This window comes from Venturia canescens, chromosome 9 (genome assembly GCF_019457755.1).
Source record: "Venturia canescens isolate UGA chromosome 9, ASM1945775v1, whole genome shotgun sequence".
NCBI lineage: Eukaryota > Metazoa > Arthropoda > Insecta > Hymenoptera > Ichneumonidae > Venturia > Venturia canescens.
The window spans coordinates 11,653,086-11,676,256 of NC_057429.1; the positions used below are offsets into that span (position 1 = coordinate 11,653,086).

The following is a 23,171-nucleotide window of genomic DNA, read 5'->3' on the forward strand; positions in this document are numbered from 1 at the left end:
GCTAATGCACTGTGATTTTCGCCTACGAGCCTGGCTCGAAGTACGCCAACGTCAATTCGAAAATGTTTTCTCTTCTCCTTTCCCTCCCCAACGCTGGCCCGTTCCGCCGATGATTTTCGTCATGCAAAAAAACAAAGACACATTCGGGACCCGATTAATTTAATTTCTTCAGAATGGTCCAATTCTCTCGCCAAAAATGAGGATGTCCTATGAGTTCCGGGACATTGAGCGCAGGGGCCCAAATTTCAAATCGGTGGTACATGGAAAATCTCCACGTCGCAGTGTATACGAGAGCACGAGAGACCGACCGTTCGCCCAGACTCGTGGCTACGCTCAAGAGAGAGATTTTATCAGATTTTATTGCAGATTTACAGTCGCGATCGCGGTGTTGGTTTAAGCGCCGATAATCGAGCTCGAGTCTGACGTACGAGCCTGTTAACGCGCTGTGAAAGGGCGGCTTCTAATGCGATTCCCGCCCTCCCCGCGTCCTCTCTCGTTTGGTCAAGTCACTCTCTTCCAGGTAAGTTGTATACATAGATATGTAGAAAATTGTAATGATGAAGAATCCTGTACAATTTGTCACAGCCAGCAAATAAATTGAGCTCCTGTGCACCCGGAATTATTTTCATCGCGACCGAGATTAAATTCAATTTATTCTTAACGAACTCAATCGATTTTTCAAATGATGTCTCATGAGTTGCTCGCTCGTGAAGAGGGTTGGAAGGCTATTTTTTCAGCGCTTCTACGGTCCAGCACGAGGACTGTTTGGTAAAAAAAAACGTGCGACGGAGCTCGGCTGTTTATTACTTTTTGTCTGACATTGTTTTGAGGGTGAAATTCAATCTGGATTATTATGATTGTAATGTGACAGGGATACGTTTTTGTGCTCACGCGTTGAGCCAGCTTCCGGCTGACTTTCTCCGGCCTCGTGATCAATCATGGTATTGATACGAATCTGCGATCATTAATAATGAAATATTTGAGTAGCAGTCGCGGATAATCTCGTCGAATAATTCTTGATTGCAATGACAGCTTTTCTAATTATTTGCACGCGCAGGTGATACGGAATTTTTGAAAAATCCTTTCGACTTTTGTTTTTCATTAATCGAACGGACTTAAATAACGCCTGATTAATGGGCGAGTTGAATAAACTTCGGATTTAATTGCGCACTCGCGTTAATTGTTCACCGCTCGTCTTATTGATTCGTTAATTTTTCGCAATTAGCGACTCTCGTTTCCTGCTACAGTATCCTCGAGATTTCATTGCAAAGCGCGTTAATTGACATTAATGAAATTCAATTATGAAAAAAATGAAAAAATAAAATAAAAGAGGGCTTTTTTCGAAGTGGAACGAAAAACATCGCTGCGTCAAGTCCAACCGAGTGGAAGCTTCGCTCGATATTTTATTTACCATCCACACTAATATTCTATGGGTATAGGATCCAACGTGTGGGCGAATCTGCGGACGCTCGCGGGCGAGCGAGGAGTCAGCGAAGGCGCGCGCGTCCAACGAGGTGTTGATATAATTTATGATTGTGCAGCTCGCCCGAGCCTAAGAGAACTAATACGGAGACTGGGAACCGGTAACCGACGACAAATGACTCGCGAAAGCGTGCCGATTCTGCTTCATCATGACTCGTGACTGTATCGATTTTGCCAGCAGGGGGCACGCCTGCTAAATTCATCGAAATATTAATAAAATCCACGAAGCTCAAACCCACCCAAGCAGACTTTACTCATTTTCATCTCATTCTATCGTCATTGTTATAAGACAGGAAAGTCTCTCTCGAAATCAAAAGCCGAGGAAAAGCATGCAAAAGCAACGTTCGATATTGAAACATTACGGCGTTACTTAAGGCAGTTCATGCACGAAACGATTTTCTTAAGTCTTGAAATTTACACAGAGTTTAAATGGGTAGTCGTAGCAAATTTTAAAGGGTTCGTCCTATTGGTTATTGAGATAAACGTGTTTAAATATTAAGAAAAATACACAGAGTTATAGGGACGTAAAAAATCGTTTGTCTTCCCATATAACGAATGAACGCTTCGTACCAAGTTTATGAAAAACTTACACAATAACAATGAGGTAATGAAGGTTTGCAAAAAATTCGAGACGATTGTCTTAAATGAGCAATCTAACCTCACGTTTGCTTCTTTTAGCATTTTTTCTTCTTGGCTTGGGCCATTCCTGTCATAGTCTTCTGTCTTTTTATTAATACTTTTTTCTCGATCCATTTCCCTTTGTGTTTACCCTTTGCGCTCTCTAGAGCGATTTTTTACATTAAAAAACTACAGTATTTGAGCCAGGGACGAATGAAATTTGGGGTTCGGTCAGTGATGGATCCCCGATTTAATTAGTGCTTTGTAATTTCATTCACGGTAAGATAAGTTGAAAAAATTTATTTATAATTTCTAATTAATAATTCTGACATTAATTTGAAGTGATTATATTTTTAATTAGGGAGTAAAAATCGATCCAATTTAGACACCTGTAAAATACGATTTTTCGGGCATGATTTACCTTAAGGTATCACTGGATGGATAGCCCAGCTGATAAATTGTCCCTGTTCGGAATTTCTGTAATTCGTGATGCAATAAAAATCTGAAAAAATTCAGCAACATTTCGAAAGTTATGAACTGCAATTATCAATAATAACATTGCCCAAAAGTTATTAAACCTTGTTTTTTTTACGAATCGAATGTGCGCATTTTTCTGAATGCTCATGTTTTTTTTCAGAATTTTCGTGGATTTTTTAATTCCCTTTTTTAAAATTATTAAGTGGCTCTATTTGTACATTTTCGATGCAGTGACCTTGAGATTTTTCAAAACTGATGGTAAATATGTCTTCTAAAACATATCCAAAATTCAAATTTTTAAAAATTTTTTTCAAAATTTTTTTAAGAAATTTAAAAAATTCACGAAAATTCTGAAAAAATTCATAAGCATTCGGAAAAATACACACATTTGATTCGTAAGCAAAAAACAATAGGTCACCGCAAAATTATTGAATAATTAATTGTTTAAACAATTTGTTATTAACTTTTGGGCAATATTATTATTGATAATTCTTGTTCATAGCTTTCCAAATGTTGTTGAATTTTTTCAGATTTTTATTGCGTCACGAAGTACGGAAAATCCAATCACTTATCATTTTTGGTCGAGCTATCCATCCAGTTGTACCTTAAGAAACTCGTGAAAATATCGACAGACGTTGGGCATGTTCCGACTGATTTTCGTTAGACGAGGCGACCATCAAAAAGCTTGAAAAATTGTCCAGCGATGCGTGCATGAGACGGTGCGTGGCTGAGCGGTCACCCAACCAAGTATTGACTTTTCCCGAGGCTGTTCTTTCGTTGAGTAGTTATAGCATAATTGAATGAGAGTTCAAATCTTAACTTTTTACTGTAAAAATGGTCGTCTACGATCGTTTTTCTCAAAAACTGAATTTTCCATGCGTACCCGTGACTTTTATATCAAGAAATCCCGCGTTATTGCAAAGCTCGACTTTCTCGTCGCCGTAGAACAATCTACGCGTTCGTAATCCTATAAGGATTTCTCCAGGATTAATAAAAAAAAAATAATACAATTTACGTGTTGCTGAGTAGAAAATGTGATGACTTGTGTTAAGAAAATGAGAAAAACAGGAGACCAAGAAAAAGATGGAAAATGGTCGTCGAAGATGTGCAAAACTGGCAGAGCTCGCTCGTTTATGTGTAATATAAAGTTTTAATGGCAACGATTCCGATCGTGCGATAATTCCTATGGTGTCTCGTTACTCTCATCTTCCATACAAGCGTATAAACTATTACGTGTACATATGCACGACTATGTTGTTTCTTGTGTTGCTGCTGTTCGTTGCTCGCACTCTACGTGGGAGCAATAAACGAAAAATTCCTGAGCTAGCTGCTGGTTGCTCGAGGGTACATCTTACCGAGTCTTTACTCCTGCGCGTATGTATAAACTTTTTTTTTTTTTCTCCTAGCCGAGCTACCTCGCGAGCTCTGAGTGCTAGGAAGCACGAGGTAGGTACGCTTTATCGTAGGACAGGTTTTGCGACAGTCTCTATACATTTACACGTACCGCTGTTGCTTAATGATGCTCGAGACAATGCTGGTTAACTTTGTTTTCAACGAGATCTAACGAAAACTCAGCCGTTTTCTGCTTATCCGGCGCACCCGGTGCTACTCGTGGGCTTCGCGGTCTCAACTTTTCCGATTTTTTCTCTTCAAATTATACTTGCTTTTTCATTTGGACTGAACATTTTTTTTCTTTTGGATTCTCAGCATTCCGGGGAAATTGGAGTAATTCCGACTGTCTAAGGGAAATTCATTGATAACGAATCATATTATGAAAATACAAAATAAATTTTCAATGTACTTTACTCTTTGATATCTTATTTACGATTTTTGATGTAAATTACAGATATTTAGCAAAATACAACACTCCGTAAACTCGGATTTACCCCGAACCTCCGGGCTCATTCCGGACGGCTCTTGGGGTGAATGTAGATCGCACTAGAAATTGCTACACATATCGCAAACTAATTCTCGACTCGTACTTTCGCTTGTGCAACTTTGAGAGCCCGCATTTCTCACTCGATTTACATAATCCAGTCTTCGGATGGTGGATCTTCATATTTTTCAAAACAAAAATAACTTTTTTGTTTTCAAATCGTCTACTGCTTTATACTCAATATCATACGTTGGTATTTTATTTCATATGAATTTACGAGGTGTTTGAAATTTGAAAAGAATCGATTGATATAGGATAAGAGCAGGAGGTCCGGAATTCTTCCAAAAAGCCGTTCGGAAATACCCCAAACTGCGAAATTTCGCACGAGTTAATTAGTTAAAAAACGGTGGGAAAAGCCTAAGTTTGGACTGCGTTTTTAAATTTATTTTCTCGATAACATTGAAACCGTTTGTCCTGTAGTTTAATCAATTAATTTTATAGGCAAAAATTATATGAGAATGTACGAAATTTTCCTCGTAAAATGTGAGTTTATTAAAGTAACTCTTGTACTGCATGCTAATCAAATGAGTGCAAAATTTTCAAAACGTTTTTAGACCAAGTTTAACGTACCGATTAAATGTATTGTTATAGTGGATTTGAAAATATCTTATTAAAGTTGTAAAAATATTAAAAACGCTAGTTTTGCAAAACCATCGACTGATAAATGCAAATTTCCACGCTGACACCGCGGACACATTTTCACTGGTATTTTTCAAAGAATTATCTGCTTTTTTTGATCGATTTTATTGCAACGAGTCTCATTATTTTGTTCGTCAACCGGTCCTCTATGAATCTACCGTGTAGTTGTTTTTTTAACTTGATCGTTTCACTGTTGCAGCTAATTGTTAATTAAGTGAAAAAACTTTTTCATTCATAATTTCTCTCAGGAATGAGTTTAAAGGAAAATTTACGTGGTGAATTCGTAGAGAATCAGTTGAGGAACAAAATGAGACTTGGTGCAGTAAAATCGGTTAAAAAATACAGATGATTATTTGAAAAATACTTGTGAAAATGCGCCATATCATGGAAATTTGCATTTGTCAGTTGATAGTTTTGCAAAACTATCACTTTAAATATTTTTTTCACGTTAATAAAATATGCTTGAATACATATCTACTAACAATAAGTTTAATCGGTACGTTGAACTTGGTCTAAAAGCGTTTTGAAAATTTAGCATTCATTTGACTAGCACGCAGTACAGGAGTTAGCTTAAAGATCGATAGGACTATCGCATGAGTTCAAGTGCGTGAACGCGCGGGCGTTTCGGAAAATAAAATATCGCGCGATGTCCAAATTACCCGGCGTCCGAAATGAGCCCACTCTCTCCTATAAATGTGCACGCGTTTAGTTTCGATACGATTTTGAGGAGCGTTTTTCTGTTCGGCCCGCCATATTGAGCAGTGATATTGATTGGCCTATTTTTTTCATTTTTCTCGATTCACATTCTCCCGCACAGTGTTGTTGTTTAGGGTGGAAAAAAAGTGTGCAAGTTGACGCACGCTTAGGTCCGGAGTCACGCGATGTAACTCGAGTGGAGCGAGTAGGTTTTTTCTGATCGATATTCGGCCGGAAATCGGCGTGGTTTCGTCGCTGTTGAAAATTACTCATTTAGAAGTTTTTGAAAGCGTTTTTAGCTCTAGCTTTTTTTTTCCAAAAATATCTTCGCATCGCTGTTACTCTGCGGATCGTGTTGTTTGCAATCGACGATAAATCCGTTAGAATGATACGAAAAGGATTCCCAAGTGGAGATGGTGCTTCACGGAATTCCTCGAAACCTTCAAAATCCTCGATGAAATCCTAAGCGTTACTTTATTTTCTCCAGCATCATTGAAATGTTTGCAGACTCGAGCTCGATCTCAATTTGCCTCTGCGAGTTGCGAGAACCTCGCCATATTTATATTTCTTTTCTCACCTCCGGTGAGATCTAATCCAATGAGAAATGAGCGGAGTTGCTCAGCTCGTGAAAACACGTAATAAAATATCGCAAAATCGGCTTTTCTCCGGCTCCGAGGTTCGAGCCGAACGAGTTAATGCCTCGATAGACGTTTTTTTTCTGCGAACTATGCCAAAAAGGGTGGAGTTTAGATGAGCTGAGAAAAATAAAAAAAAATATAAAAGTGCAATGAAAATCTGAGAATTGCACGATTACACGTAACTTTGCTCGCCATTATTTGAAGACGCTCGACTAAATGATCCTGCGAATATAGCTCGCAGGACGTTATAACTGTCGACCAAGTTATTCCTGATTCCCCAGGCACGGGGAGAGGAAAGAACGGGAAAGCAGATCGAGGGAGGGAGAGAAAGAGAGACGGCAAAAATATGGCACGAAGAATGAAGAAAACGCGGAGGCAGCACGCACTGTGCGAAATGAGATGATTATAAAAGAAAAACGAAAGAAAAAGTAGTCGCGGGAGAAAATGTAGACTCGAATCCGACGGGTCTGCGCGCTTCGTCGACTCTTTTGCAGACATCGCGATGCATTGCTCGCTCCGTTAACCACACACTTGCAGGCACGCACGCATAAAACCAAACTATAAATGCAATTTAATTCGCAAACGGAAAAGCAGCGTACAAAATTAAGTTACGCGTCTGTGTACGCATCGCGCGAGACGCGAGAAACCGCGCGCTCTCTCTCTCTCTCTCTCTCCTTCCCTCTCTTCTCTCTAGGCAAAATACGTTGCTGTAGTTACTCTTCCAGCATCTTTCGCTCGATTATCATAAAACAGCGAGTCGCTGGTATCGTGCCCAAGCTCCGCAAGCGTTCAATCGACGAGACTTTACAACACGCTCGAATTGCTGTATTCGAACTCTTTCAATGAATGGCTTTCATGAACCATTTGTGAATTAAATTTTATACGAAAACAGTGCAAACGCATTATTAAAATTTATTTAAAAATTATTATTTAAAATTATTTAAATTATGTATAACTTGTTTGTTGAGATTGATTAACTTTTAATATTGTGACGGCAGCAGTTAATGTACTCTCGTAGTAAAATCGTCAAATAAAACGTGACAATCGCCATTTTCTATTTATATGTGTATGCATATCTGTATTTCAAACCAGCTGGCTCATGGTCTTGTCAAACCTTCCACCGTTTGTGTCGTTATTGCTCGTTAACCTCGAATAAGTCTCTTTTTTTCCATTCCCAAATGATTTTTACCGGTAACAAGGCTTTCTCAAGACATCGTTGATATCTAAAAACATTATATTTTCTTATTCTCGTTTGTGACTCTTTAAAGTTGGGAAGATTTCATTAAATCCAAATGGTCGCACAGGGAGTCTGCCTGCGATAGGAGCCTGTGTACAACCCTTAAAAAAATGTGATTTTCGTCAATTGTTTTCTCGACAACTGGACTCCAGATCCTATAACAATTCCTAGAATCCGGACGATGCATATTTCTAACATATTTCCAAATTTCGTCTCTTAAAGTTTGAATTTTCACTGCTCATTCGCGTGAACTTCCTTAAAAGCTTATTCTCCCTGATGATCTCCCCGCACTTTGTCGATCGTATTCACATCATTTCTGTTCTTGCAGGTCGCCATTGTTACCGTTATCCCGATACGATTGCAATGCCCACGAAGATCCCAGCAGGATCGAGATGCTCGTTCGATCACAGTGCGATGCGATTCTCATTTTATGAATTCGATAAGGACGATGCTGATTTCGATGATTCGATAAAATATTGGAATCAAGAGAAACTTACGAATTCTATACTCATTAAAATCGGCCATTATTTCCTCGTACAACTTTATTTTAATGATTATCACTTTTTGCGTGCGCCCATGAACAGTAAGATACGAGCGTACGTTTTACCCTGGCGCGAGTGTCGTGCATAACGTTAATCTCTCAAGAATCAAGTCTCGAGCAAATCCGGCTGCGTACTAAGAAAAAAAAAGGATCTCAGGCTGCTTCACACTCTCGGAGCAGCCTCGGAGCATATGCAACCCCTTTGATTCTAGTGGACGATCTCGTTTCCTAGAATCTATAATCTGGCTTGTAACTCGCGACTGTTGCATCCATATATCTTGACATATGTATAGTGGTAAAATAAGAATCATCTAACTCGGGCGGAGCCTCGATGTGCGTTATTCGGATAGGAAAAAAGTCGCTGCTTCTCGCGATAATTAAATGGGAGAATTATTCGTTCGGTCTCGTGTTATTCGAGCGCGCAGGAAACGAGGTTCGTTGAAGCAGCAGCAGCAGATTACAGCGATTTTTGCTGGAGTCTTTGTAGCAGGCGAGTCGGTTGTACATCGTTGGATAATTGCAGTTGAAATTCGTATTTCAAGTGGAGAGGAAGAAAAGTGATTTTTAAAGAGACGTCAGTGTTTTCGAGGCACGAGAATTAGAAGAATTTATTCGACCGGTTGGCCGCGTACAACGATTTGGAAAAGGCCCTCGAGCCTTTGCTATTTTATGCTCGAACCGTGAGATTTTGTATTCGCTTTATTAATTGTTGCGGGCGATTAAAAAAACGAGGCATTGACACGCGAGCCAATGACGAAGAGCCCCGATCGCCGATCGGGTATCCGCGCTGAGATCGAGATCGCTATCTCGGTGGGAAGCAACTCAATCGAAGAGCTCGATCGAGTGCGTGGGCGAGGCTGGATGCTGGGCTGTGCAGTGCGGAGGGTTCCTTTGAAAAATCGGTACGAAAAAATCGAAATGCCGGCGTTGATTTTTCACCCGAAACCAACGAATTTTTTCGTCGGGCACAAACGTCACGGTCGTCGCTCCAAGTTTTTTTACCGATATTTTTATCGTCGTTATAAAATAATGTCTCTCATTTTTTCCATGTCTCACGATTATTTATTTTTCTCTCCTCCACAACCAGAGACGAGACCGATCGGTTGTAGTTTTTATGCGGGATTAAAAAAAGTCATGAAAAAGTAACAAGCATCGGCTCCGGAATATGTAAGGTGCCTGCGTGTAGCAGTTCTCACGTCAACATTCCGCTATTTCCCGTCGGACTCGCGACAGACTCCATTAATTTAGGCACGAGCATACACGCGCTCTTCCTCTGTCGCGCGCGCGCGCGCGACCAAACTTTTCGCCCGGCCTCTATTTAAACCGCGATATTAAATAAAGAAAATAAAACACCTTTTCGGTTAATCATTCGAGCGACATTGAAATAACTATTCGCTCAATTGCTCTTATGTTTTATTGATTCCTTTGCAAGACCTTTTTTGACCATTTTCATGACTTTTCGTCCTTATTCGTTTCGATAAATATCCATCGAAATTCCTGAACTCACGCATCGACTTGGGCGACATAATCACAAAGCGGAAATCCGGTTGGAAAAATTTTCAAGATTCATCAACTTCGAGCAGCCTTTCAGAGATTTTCATTATTCGAATTTGGTCAGATTATTTATTTATTTTATCGCTGTTGAAGTTGGATATTTCGGTGGAGACTCAATTCTTTTTGTCCTCCAATCTCGTTAAAATTCAACATGAGAATTCAGTTCGTTAGTTTGTTCATTCAATTTTTTTCAACAATAATAATAGTAGAAGAACAAACAATTAGAATCTTCATCAGCTCGAGATAACAGTCAACGACGCTCGTACTTTTGTTGTCATTTACAGAGATTTTTTATCGCGCCCCTCTAAACGGCTCAGAGACGATAATTTGGAAAGAAAAGAAGATATTAGAATACAAAGTAGGGACGATTGAACCAATATTGGCTGAGAGGTGTTGCGAGTAACTTGAAAGTTTTCACGTGGCCCCACTCTTGTTGTTGGTTCTATTGGGAGATGCATGCAAACAGAGAAAGAGAGAGAGAGAGAGAAAGAGAAAAAGCCGAGAAAACCAGTTTGTCGGCGTTTCGAGTGTTCCGCGTGTGTGAGTCTTTCAACTCTCGAGGACTGTCTTTCTCTCTGTGATCATCCAACGTATCTCTCTCGAGCCTGCGTACAGACATGCACACCTAAATATATACGTAAACGCATATGCACTCGAGGGATAAAAAAAGAGAAAAAATGTATGGCAGGCTCGACTGCACGGAAGATTCCGGAAAACGCTGCTCTCCTATCGGATCATCAAAGGGAGAAAAAGCCTCTCAAAAAACATTTTTTCCTCCCCCGGCCCTCTCGCACCGAGACTCGACTCGAATAAATGCTCGGGTGAGGAAAAAACGAGAAAGAAAAAAGACCGGGCGAGTCTGTAGTTACGAAATTTTCTTTCACACGCTCCAATATTATTTAGTGTGAGGGCATACTTGCTCAGACTAATATAAATTATTTGAACGCATGTTGCAACACCCGACGCGATATGTATACACGCGAATAACCAAGTTCCGGTAGCCTCGTTTACTCGAGCATTGTCGAGAATTTCGAACGCACCTTTTATCGCTGCCGACCCAAAACTTTTCCGCACCTCGCGTCATTGCCATGTCGACGCTTCAAGTTCCAGTGATTTTTCCGGCCTTCAATTCCGAACTCGTTTCCTTCCACGAAGCTAACAGGAGCAGAATTTCGATCCAAATGAAATGGTAAACAAAAAACCTACGCAAATGGAGGTCCGTTTAATCCGTCGTGGAATCAAATAAAATGAGGAAAAGCTCGAAAATAGTCGAGCTTCGATTGTAACCAATGATATTTTCAGTTTGTTTATTCCTTCTGATCGAAGATAAGCCTTTCGAATTTATCTGTCATCGTAGCGAACGACGTGGGAGCGCAGAGGCTGGGAGGGGGAATAGTGCACTCGAGCATTTATTCGCGTAAAGTCGTTGAAACCGTCTTAATATCAATGAAATTCCAGCTCGTATCAGGAATATAAGGATATTAAGCGTGTCAAATGTACGGTATAATCAGCGCGTATGTACGCTCCTGATCTGTGTATCACTTGATACTCTTGATTGAGCGTCGATTAAAAGCTAAAAAATAAGATCTTTACGTGTGTATGGACCGATACGGATGCACGGAGAGAGCGGGGCGAGGGCGAATACACACGGGAAAGGTGTATCGCGTTACGAGTTTTGTAAGCGAGCTATCAGCACCACCGATAATTGCTCGAGTCTGAGACGTTGATGCAGGGAAAAAGGATAATGCAGCATTACGATATTCCGTCGACGATTCATTGTTAAGAAACTTTTATTTCCGCGCTTTTACTATCGCGACTTCTTGCATTTTTTACTGATTTGTTAAGGAAGATGAGGCTGTACAGTCATTTTTTTTACCCAAAAGTGATGACCTGTACCTTTCAAAAGTTAGGCCAGTTTACAGTTTGGCAATGTTGCATACACTTTAAAGAAAAGTTGGGGAAAAAAAGACGAAAAACTGGTGAAAGCTCAGTCGAAAACACGAACGGTGACGATCCTAGCCTCAAAAAACTGCACGGGAAACAGATTATTATTAATATGATTTCAGCAAATCTCCTAATAAATCTGAAAAAATTGACATTATTCGGCAAGCCTTGCTCATGTTGCCCAAAAAATTTCATATTTTTAGCATCATTTTTAACGGAGATATCACCGAATATGTCTTGACTTCCATAAGATTACATGTCATTTGGCCCAAATTGTTATTGATTTTTCTCAGCAACGACGCTCCTAAACTGTCTGAAAATTTAACTGATTTTTTTTTTACACTTCACTTTATAAGATGCAATCGGTTTAAAAGCGGTGACATCATTTTCATTTTAATGCCTCAACTTCCTTAAGCGACTGTCACACAATACTTTTCATCTTTCCCAATAAATAACCGTCAAGACGCTGGCTCCGTAAACGCTGCCACGAGGAAAAACTCAAACGTTGATCAATCCAGTGGTACCCAAATACGGAAAAACTATAATATACTGAGCGTTTTATATATGAAATTATTTTTTTTTCTACTCGATTATGCCCGTCAATATACGAAAAAATACAAGAAAAGGCACATAAATTTCCGCCATTCGTGTCAGATGGTCCAATATATTTTTAAATGTAATTCCAATTAATTTTTTCAACATTTACGTACACAAATAATTATAATATATAAAATAATATAAATAAAGTATATAGTACATGATTTCATATATTTTATAATATGATTTTTATTATCTTTATTAATATACGATTCTCATACATACAAATATAACAGTATTTATTTATTTATTTATTTAGTAAGATAGATCATCATCATCATCTTTGCAACATCCCACCTGTTTGCAAACATCCATTATTCTATATCGCCATTCTATTACATTTCACCATAGTGCATAGTAATTTTGATGCCGAAAGCAGTTCTCTCAAATTTTACTATGTTACGACAGGCAAAATTTAGGTCTGCGACATTATTACATCGAACGATGTACCGATATCCGAATGTCACTCGAGTCTTTGGCGAAATGTTAAAAATTGGTGAATTCGACTGGACAAATTGCTTGAAATTTTACTATGTGCGACTGGTTAATTTTCATGTTTATACTCGTAACGCCTCATATAATTTTGCTATGTTATTGAGCAAAATTCAGTGCGGTAAAAGGGAAAATACGAAACTATGCAATTTTTCGTACGGCACAGAGAAACGACTGCTACGATATCTCCTAAATTTTCGTCAAATCATTTCATTATTTCCTATGTTTGTGATGAAAATTCGCTCGGTGTTAATTTTTGATATAGTACAGCGCGTTATTTACCATGAACCGTGGCAATGGTTCCCCAAACTTTAGCATTATTTGACACACTCTGTAGCGATTATTATTATTATTATTATATCGATGTGGTCCGACGCTACTATAAAAACATAGTAATTTTTGCTATAAAAGTCTCTCCCGTGCACCCCAGCTCTGCATCGGTTAATTCAAACACATTTAATTTCGCCTTTTTACGCGAGTCGCTCGCCCGGTCCTCCTTCCCGCCGTGTTTGGACTATTTACTATTCTGTTTACTCTCGCGTTTACGGAACTCTTCACACGAATGTGGCGAATGTACGGCCAGACGCGGCTCCGCAGTGAATATCCCCGCGACTAAACTCGCCCACGTTATTTGTGCTCGATACGATCTGCGAATATTATCCGGCCTCGGCGAATGCGAAGCTAAAGATGTGTACTTACATGCGTATTTATTCGCACGTATACGCGGGTATCTTAGTACAGCGCGTTTGTACAAACGTGGTGTTGTAGCTGAGGGCGATTCGTGGCCAGTTTCCTACTGGATCTCGTGAGACTTCTTGGACTATGAGCAAGCGATCCTCCGACTTATATCGCGGTCACTGTACCGAGCCCCCGGCAGCAAGAATCAACTTTGCCTATGCGTGAAAGACTCTCGATAAATAGGGTCCCTGCCGGGGGAAAAAAGTGGGCATTTCAGGGAAAAATATCGTCGTGGAAAGGCTCGATCGAGCTATAGAATTCGTACTTTACAACGCGCGTTTATTCTTGGAGAGTTTCCTCCTCGCAATAATCCAACTCCCTGCATGCTCCCTGCACGTTGGAACGTTTGGCCGAATTCTGTCGGAACAACGGACTAGAAATGATTCGAAAATGCGCGCATACCGTTCTGCGCGGTTCGATGCAGGAATGATCGGGGATCGGTGGTCCGTTGCTCGGGCGAGTACTGCTCGCATAGAGAGGAGTTTCTAAGCTTTCGGGTTGATTCGAGAGCGTTTGGTATTCGTGGTTTAACTGCGAGAGGTAAATCGACTCCGATCGATCAAGCAGATAAATGGAAACCTGTTTGAACCCAGGACCTTTGGATTTGTGAGGAAATCCAATGGGTTACGACCGCAGGCGGCGGAGGGTCGATCGGGAACTCCGGAAATGAAGATCGAACGCCGGCGAAAGACAAACGATGTAGTCGTTAAGAGCCCGGAAAGGGGGAGGCGGCAAAAGGGAGTTATAAAATAAGGAGCGTATGTTCGAGATGAAAGGAGAGAGAGCGAGCGAGGGGAATTCGGAGACGCGGCTTTCTGGGGCGCTTCGGATGGAAGCGTGTGATGTCCGGTTTTGTGGTGAAGACGAAGACTCGGGCGCCTACGCGCAGGATCCATAATGTGCCGAAACGTGACGCCGGGCGCGACAACTAATTAGGCCTAAAAAGCCGGCGAGCCTCCGCTCGCTTTCACAGAACCTTTGTGCCGACCCAGAGACATCGATGCTTCATCGCTACTTCCCCGTCACGAAACAAGCAACGCTCTTCTCGTCCTCCTCTTCCATCGATACGATCGAGGATCACCGTGTGTCATCACGCTCTTTTTTCGAGCTCGTTCTCTCCTTTATTCTCTCTTTCTTCTTCTAGCCTCCTCACCGATCATGTTCCTTTCTATCCTCTGCCCCAACACACTCCATTTTTTCTCGTCGTTCCTCTTCCTCTTAAACGATTCTTTATTGCCAACTATTTCCTGTCGGGACTCTGTCACCGTATTCGATGAATCGGAGCTTCCCTCGGTGATTGTTTTCTCGTGTATCCTCAGCCTCTTCTCGTTCTTAATGATTATGAAAAATCGACGGATAAAAACGTGCCAGCGATCAAACGATTCCGAGGGAACGCCAGAGAAGATCGTGCGGCTTCAAAACTCTTCGAAGACAGCGAATACGAAGTTTTTAGATTGGCAATATCGGTAAAACAAAAGAAAATGGAAATGAGTTTTGTTTCGGTTTTCTCTTCTTGTTGATTTTTCGTGTGTTTTGTTAAACGCGGAAGCTTTCTCTGTATCAATGGTGATGAAATTAAACAATATTCTTGTTCCTGATTTCTTGGATTTATCATTGATTTACTGAGATTGAGAAGCAATCTCAGTAAAATATCTTCAAGAATATGAAATTTATCTAATTCCACACGACTGATCGAGGTAACTTTGACAATGTACTGAAATATATATCTAACTATCGACATAATTGATTGTTTCTGACATCGTGAGCGTATGACGAGTTTTTTCGTCCAAAGCCTATGCGGAGGTTGTCTCGCTACTGGACTCATTTTTTCGATACTCAAGTACTTTGGTTAAGTTACGTTTATAAATCTGCACTGAGACTTCTTTCGCTCACGAGTCTACGACCTGAAGTATCTGAAAATTGTGTCAAAAATGGTGATACTAACCAACCGTATCCATATTGCTTTACACAAGCCTGTTAAGGGCTTGTGTAAACGATTGTTGAGTCAAAACACGTGCAACCGATCTCGTTTTGGTTTTTTCATTCGTTAATGATCGAAATTGTATATCACTAATTCTGCTTGTTTTACGAAACCAGGTGAAAGAAAATTCTCCAGACAAAAATGTTTAATGACTTCATGAAAACGTAGCTCGCGAACAATTTAGCTAGAACGAGCTACTCGTACGTGTACAGTGTACATTTTTTCAGATTGGTGCACTGCTCGCGCGTTCCAATGAATGAGCATTATCTCCCGCTGATTTTTCTGAGACACGTTCTCTTTTGTATCGAATAATCGTGAGCGCCTATCTTTTCACACATGCTAACGGGTACAGCGAACGAACGCTAAATGTGGAAGAAATGAACGGATATTCCGCGTCGCTGGAATTTCGCACAATGAATTTTCTCGGCGTTTAATAACCGCGCGCCACCGTAATTCCGGCGAGGAGCGAGGTGTTTATTGCGTTGCGTTTCGTTTCGTCGAGAAAAGTATCGAGAACAGGCTGAAAGTTCAGCAGACGCGAGCGAATCGCGGCGAGAACGATTCCGTATATAAAAAATGTAATTTTTTCAAGTAAAAATCGATTATTGCTTTACGGAGCATCGAAAAATCTTCAACGCAGAATAAGTAGACGAAACAATTCATCCTGATAGAAGAAAATGCTCCTTGATTTTCAGCCACAAGGATCGACCAAATATTTCGATAATCCTTTTCGTTGATTCCACTTGAACACACGAATGTTTAAGTGGCGAAGTTAAAATACGTGTTAGTAGGTACGTACTCGTGAAACGGACAAGACCAGTAGGTATACTTCCTATCGGCACAACGATACGCTATCTCTGGCGGCCACGCCGACTACACACTTCGTACCGCGTACTGAAAACTGCAGACGCGATTGCTCGAGCTACTTCCGGCTATGTGCACATACATAAATACATATGGAGTGGTTACCGCCGCTTGAAATCCTGGGCTTACTTGTGACAGAGGAAAAGATATTCCCATGGAAGTGCGCGCACGAGACAGCGATTGCAGAACTCGGCTTTATTTTTGTCGCGTCTCGTGTGCCAGGCAAGTGTGGAAGAGGGGAGAGCGTGCTCGGGAAAATGAGCAGGATTGACCGGGACTATTGGGAGGCTCGATCGACCGTCCGCACCTTCCCCGCTCGCCATTCCCGCCGCTATTTTTTGCATCGGAAAGCCGTCCCTTACTATGACGTCGAATTTTACGAGGAGTCCGACGAAACGGAGGAGCAAAACATTCGTCTTTCTCTGCGAATTTCTCTGCAAACTTCAGCCTCATATCAAGCTTGCAACGTTCGAGTCCAACGAAACGATTTTAAAAAGCTCTCGAACAGTTCCAGTAAATGTGCAATTTTCTTCCACGCCCAACTTCCAATTCGTAATTTTTCATCTCCGATTAATCATAAACCTATTTTTCGTTCATTCCCGTTGAACGTCGCAAACTTCAGGGTCGTGCAAACTTGACGATTACAAAACCGTAGAAATTGAGCCGCGGAAGAGTTTCGGATGGACGAGCGAAAAAAGTGCTAAACGAGTCGATATAACGGAGCGAACAATTGATGCTAGCTCCTCGATTAATTGATAAACCGTTGAAAATAAAAATGCACATGTGAATGAAGAAACGAGCAGATAAATGTGTGCCTAGGAGACTTTTCGCGAAGTAAATATCTCCGAACAATATATATATATATATATATATATATATATATATATATATACGCGGTTATGTGGAGCAAGAGCGAGAGGAGGCGACGAAACGAAACGGGAAACATCGCTCGTCGCGGGGGTATTACGATAAGCGATACGAAAACTGCGAGCGAGAAGCGTTCGCGCGGCTAAAGCACGCCTATGTATTAGTCTCCGTATGTAATATATACGCACATGTAAATGAGCGTGTGCACGTATATATTCGATACGGATAGCATTGTTTCTTGGCGTGAAGAGTTGGAGCGGCCTTCTCTCCACCGACGATTTAACTCGCCTTTCTATATACATACGTACGTTTCGCGAGCTATACGTCAAGTCCAAGCTGCTTTATGAGCCTCCGATAGTGTCGTACCTACGCATCTATATATCTACGCGTTCACCCGGCGATATATCGAATGGGATCCGCGGCCAACCAAACGACCAGAGTCACATTGCTTCGCGTCCTCCAACCTTCCCTTCCGCGCAGCCCTTTTCTTCTTCCTTAAAGCGTCATCTACATGCATGTACATAAAAATATTCGCTGCGAGGGCGCGATACACCGTCATTTGTCGTACATATTTATTCGGTACTCCGGAGGAACGCCGACTCGAAAATAAAGCAGGCGAAGGACACAGGGGAAGAAGAGAAAGCTTTTGCTCCGAAGACTGAGAAAAAAAGTCATTGGAACAACGAAACGTGGTGTATTACCGGGTGCCAATGAAGTATATGATCATCACGAGTTAAATACGATCGAACGAACTCAAGAGTTTTAGGCCAAACTGCAGATTCACTCGAAAAACACTGCAGGTTTCTCGCATGAGCGTATTTTACAGTGCGTTAATTGGGGCACTCGAAATTTGGACTGATTCCTAACCTCTGAGAAGGCGCCTATATTATCGTTATTTTATTATTTTATTTTTATTTTTATCGTCGCTATGGATTCGTTACATTTTTTTCTATCTGCAAAACAGTTTGTTTGAGGAATTTAGAATTTTTGAATAGAGGTGTGGTGATGACGGGAAATAACCTGACTTGAAATTTCGCCAATCTATTCCCATGCACTTTTTACTGTAATTAAAAATTCGTTATTTGTAGAATACTGGGGTACGTGAAAGGAATACCTTAAATGACGAAAACTCTTGGAATAACATCGATGCTTATTGAATCAACAATTTTGTTTCTCAGTGAAAAATATAATTTTTCTCGAACCGCTTTTGTTGGGCGAGAAAAGAAATCGAATTTGGATTTTTTGCAAAGATTTTCGTAGTTTCGTTGCTTTCGGTCGTCCTCATTCTTGTTCACGCGGTTCGAAGACATTTCTTGACCGTTTGTACTCAGTTTGTAATCGAAGGGATTTCACGGAACCGAGAAAAAGCTCGAGAAATCTAGGCAAACATTTGCTTCGTTTTACTTTGTTTCTCAGTCTTCGTTATTGGTTTATTCACCCAGAGAAAACTTGTTGTTGTACGCGTGCGTGTTTTAGCACGAGGAGAAAATATCCGACGCTCTATGTGGGTGTGCTCGCGAGGAGCGAGTTGGCTGCTAAATCGACGCGTGGAAAAGGACGACGGCACGTCGCCGCGAATATCTCGATTTTCCAGGTCGGAGGTTTTAAAATTCAGCCAAATACGCACTCGATAGAGGCAAAATACGTAGCAAAGGAATCGTCGGATGGAACGAGTGTGTGGAAAAGAAGAGAGGAATGCAGTCCGGTGGAAAAAATGAACGGCAGCAAATCGAAAGGCTCTCGTTCGAGATGAAACTTTATTTGAAAGCATACAATCTTTTTCATAAAGTTTACACAATGTTTTGCGAGCCCCTTATACACAAGCTTGAGATTTTCTCGTGTCTCATATGCAAATCGGAGTTAAATATTGCCGCGAAAAAAGCACCGCAGCACCGAGCCCATTTTCAACGCGAAGGAACACGACTGAAAACTTATTTCTTGATTTATCGCTTGTTCCATAACTCAAAAAACGAGACGGAGTTAAAGAAGCAGGAAAAATAGCGATTGACAGAAAGACCGCGTGTGCGAGAGAGAAAGAGAAGCGACGAGGTGTCGGTGCAGTTTCACGTTTCCTACTGGGTGGACAGAAACCCTGGAGCGATTACAGGAATTGCAATCGTCGAAAATTGCGACACTCCGACCTCGCGTGGCTACGATCGTGAATAAATAATGAAATGGCACGTGTGCGATGGCGCGGATTTGCGAACACTGTGCAGTTTCTTCTCGTTGAATCTACGCGAGCCCACAATTCGATTGGAATTTTCAGCCAGTTTATTCCCAGTTTACTTAGCCAGAAAATTCGCAGCGAGTGAAAAAACAAACGTCAGGATTACTGCAAGTTTTTACGTCGTGCGGGATAAGGGCGTTTCCGATAGTGATAACGGAACAAACGATTTCTCCAGTCCAGGAAATCACCCCTATGAACAGTTATCGGTAATTAACGCAAAGATAACGAGCTCCCGTTATCTCTTATCGTCCTCGTACTCGCTTCTCTGCTCTGTATATTAGTCACGATGGATATATGACGAAGCCGGCAGAGACTCACATTTACAGGAAGCCCCTATGTTGTAATCGGACTTGATGCCTCGATTCTGCGATCCTAAACGACTCGAGTTTACACGATATACGAGCTTGAGGAAAATATATTTGAATAAAGACTCGGAATAAAGACTTGAATAAATTCCTAACCGCGTCGCACGAGCGAAAAATCCTACTTGAGATCGCACACTTTGATTTCAACGAAGCAATTGACTTTTGTAGGTTTTAGCTTGGAACACCAAATAATAAAAATGAATTACAAAAAACGCGAGCTTTTTTTGTTAAGGATTTAAGAGCCAAGGTATTGGTTCGGAGATTCTTTCGTGACGGTGATAGCGAGGGCAAACTTTTGAACAGGTTTTCTTCAGAAGAACATCATTTTGGATAAAGCTACTGCGGGCCGTGATGCTCTTCAAATTTTTATGAAAGAATTGCGCATCGAGCTTGAATCCGTTGAAATAGAATTCGTGGAACATTTTAGGAAATCACTAAAAAAAATTCACTCTGGACGATCAAGATTTTCGCAATCCCTGCGCGTATGACGCCGAAATTTGCAACGCTGGGGTCCAACGAAATGATGTAAAAAACTCGAATAATTCGAGCAAATCTCCAATTCCGTTCCCTGCTGATTTTACAATTCGTAGTTTTTCAACTTACACTCAACAATTCGTGAAATAAAAAATTGGTGAATTACAAATCCTTTTTTCGTTCATTTCGTTCCACTCCAACGTTGCAAACTTCGTCTGCGCGTTCGAACAAACAAAATCATCAAGACAATGGCTTATAATGGTCCAAGTGACGCGATGCAATCATTTATAAATACTTGGATGCATGCTGGGTCGTTCCAATGTGATGCTACGAGAATTTCTTATTCTATGCTGCTTCAACTATTTTCTTCCACGAAGCGAGTAACGAGGCACATTTGTACTAGTCCGCCGGATGGCGCTACCCTCGAGTTTTCATGCTTCTTCATCTGTTCTCGCATGTGCGCAGTATCAAGCTGAAGTTTGCAACGTTAGAGTCCGACGAGATGATCTGAAAAAACCCTCCAATAATTCCAGCAATTCTCCAATTTCGTTCGCTGCCTGAAATTGGTGAAATAAAAATTGGCCAATTACAAATGTTGTTTTACGTCGATTTCGTTGGACTGGAACGTAGCAAACTTCAGCGTCCTGAAATGTTCTCTCGTCGATGTGCGCGATTTTTTTGCGTTTCGTGAGCAAAGTAATGTTGACATTAAAAAAAAGAGTGTCGAATATAATGAACGGTAAAAAACTCACGTTTAATCGGTCAGATGGTGATCCAATTGTTGGCAGGATAGTTTTTGCAGAAAACTCGTATATTTTCTTCTTCGAGGGAGAATCCGTTCGAGGCAGGGGGATATGCGGAGGTGGTGTGGAATGCCTGGGATCTGTTGCGGCGAAATAAAACGCGGGTTTATTTATTCGTCATCGCTCGAGACACCCGAAACTCTTTGAGCGAAGGCGCCTTCTCCTTTGAATAATTAATCGGACACGAATAGTCGAGGGAACCGCAAGAGTCTTGTCAAATTAATTAGGTCCAGCGGGCTGGACTCGATTTGTGTTAGATCGAGATTTCGATCGATGTTGGATGAAGCGGATGAGATGAAATCTGGCGCATCAGTGGCCACGGGGCTCGAGGAATCCGTTCGAGAAAGCGATCACCGGTTTTGTGAAAACATTAGCACGCTCCTTTGGTCGGCACTCGGCACTCTGCAGTGGTTCGATTGCTTTTTTGCACTCGGATTGTCACTCAAACATTCGAACGACAAAACCTCCCGAATGGCGGATGGTTCAACACTTTTTCGGTAGTCAAAACTCCCGGTTATAGCATCCGGTAAGGAAATCCTCGACGAGGCAAGAGCGCACTAGGAGTCCGGTAAGTCCGAAGAGTTCGCACGACACCACTCGAAGTATCCTTGCGTTCGGAAAAAAGGCAACGCACAAATGCACGAGTCTCTGCAGATCGACGGGATCGAAGGAACGAGCACAGTAAACGAAGAAACTTAAAATTGACACTGAACCGATCGAGGGCAGTTGCAGGCAGTGGAGGAGTAGCGATTGGAAAATGCGCGACGGCTGACATGCGATCGGTTCCTGGGCTCACGGAATCCCGCAGCGTTAAAAATCCTCGGAAGGGCGATCCTTCGATTGCCGACCGTTCAAGACGATCCGGAACGAGAACGGAACTCGGTGAATTTACGGATTAACGAGAAAAGCGAAATGTCGCGAGTTGAAACGTCCTCCGAGCAGTAAACGTGCTGCAGTCGCTGACTGCGTCTTACCAACTGTCCTGGACAGTCACCTTTCCTGCGGAGTTCGAAGCGCGGGAAGAAGAGCGGTGAACGAGAGGGGCTTCGAGGGAGGGGCCTGGACAGCGAGGCTGGAAGGGAGCGGACGACAGCGAGGGAATTCTCGCGGACGGAAGCTTCGCGCGCGCGAGAGAGAGAGAGAAAGCCGCGGAGAGTTGTGTACGAACGCAAAAAGTGGATGGAGTCTGTTTGATCGTGTGGTCACTCCGGCTCCAAGAGATGAGTCTGTGTCAGGTGGTAGCGAGATCCTCGAGAGGATCGGCTCCGGGGGATTCGTCGGAGGTGGAGTGCCCGCGAAGCGAGTCGGGCGTATCCGAGTCGGACGCGAGTTGTCGAAGAGGCGGAGCTTAGCCGAGCTCATACAGGCGCAGACGTTGCTCCGACTCTGGCGGCTTTTCTCGCCGATAGGATTTCTCCCTTCGCCGACCCCGGTGCGCGCACTTACACGCGAGCAAACTTCTCACGTATGCGGACGGCTGTGCGAACATGCGAGGCATCGAATCCACCTACACTCGGCCGAGCTCAAGGAGTATCAGGCTTCGGCGAGGCTGTGCATGTGGACGTGAGAACACAATCAGGCTTCCCAAGTCGCGACGCTTTCGTTGGGCAACGATCGAAGGCACGTACCTCGCGGAGAACCCGCCCCTTCCAATTTTCATAAAATCACTTACCCCCCCGGAATACGAAAGAGCCCTCGGGCTATAATGTCCGACGAGATCGGGCATCGATAAAACCCCCGACCGTACTTCACTCCCATATCTTGCTGGCTATATGGGTACTTATTTATATATTTATACTCACGTATACGTGCGCGCGCGCACGCGTCCATGTGTGCAGGAGAGACTGGGGTAAAACGGAGCACCCGAGGAAATATCCTGCTTTTTAGAAGTTTGAGAAGCTTCACATTTTGCTTGCTCTCTTAAAGACGAAGAAACGTGCTGTTGTTTTGTGCAATTTTCGAAAAATGGACATTTTTTTCGGGGAGGACGCAATGGGGTAC

The 23,171-nt window shown here is 42.0% G+C and overlaps 1 protein-coding gene across 2 annotated transcripts in view; it reads right to left on the reverse strand.

Moving 5' to 3' along the window:
- Nucleotides 1-22,132, reverse strand: part of LOC122415655 (GATA-binding factor A-like) — a 63,794-nt gene extending 41,662 nt beyond the window's left edge. For both annotated transcript variants that reach the window (XM_043427973.1, XM_043427972.1), the window contains exon 1: nucleotides 21,120-22,132. The gene's annotated coding sequence lies outside the window, so the exon portion shown is untranslated. The remainder of the gene's footprint in view (nucleotides 1-21,119) is intronic.
- Nucleotides 22,133-23,171: the final 1,039 nt, after the last annotated feature.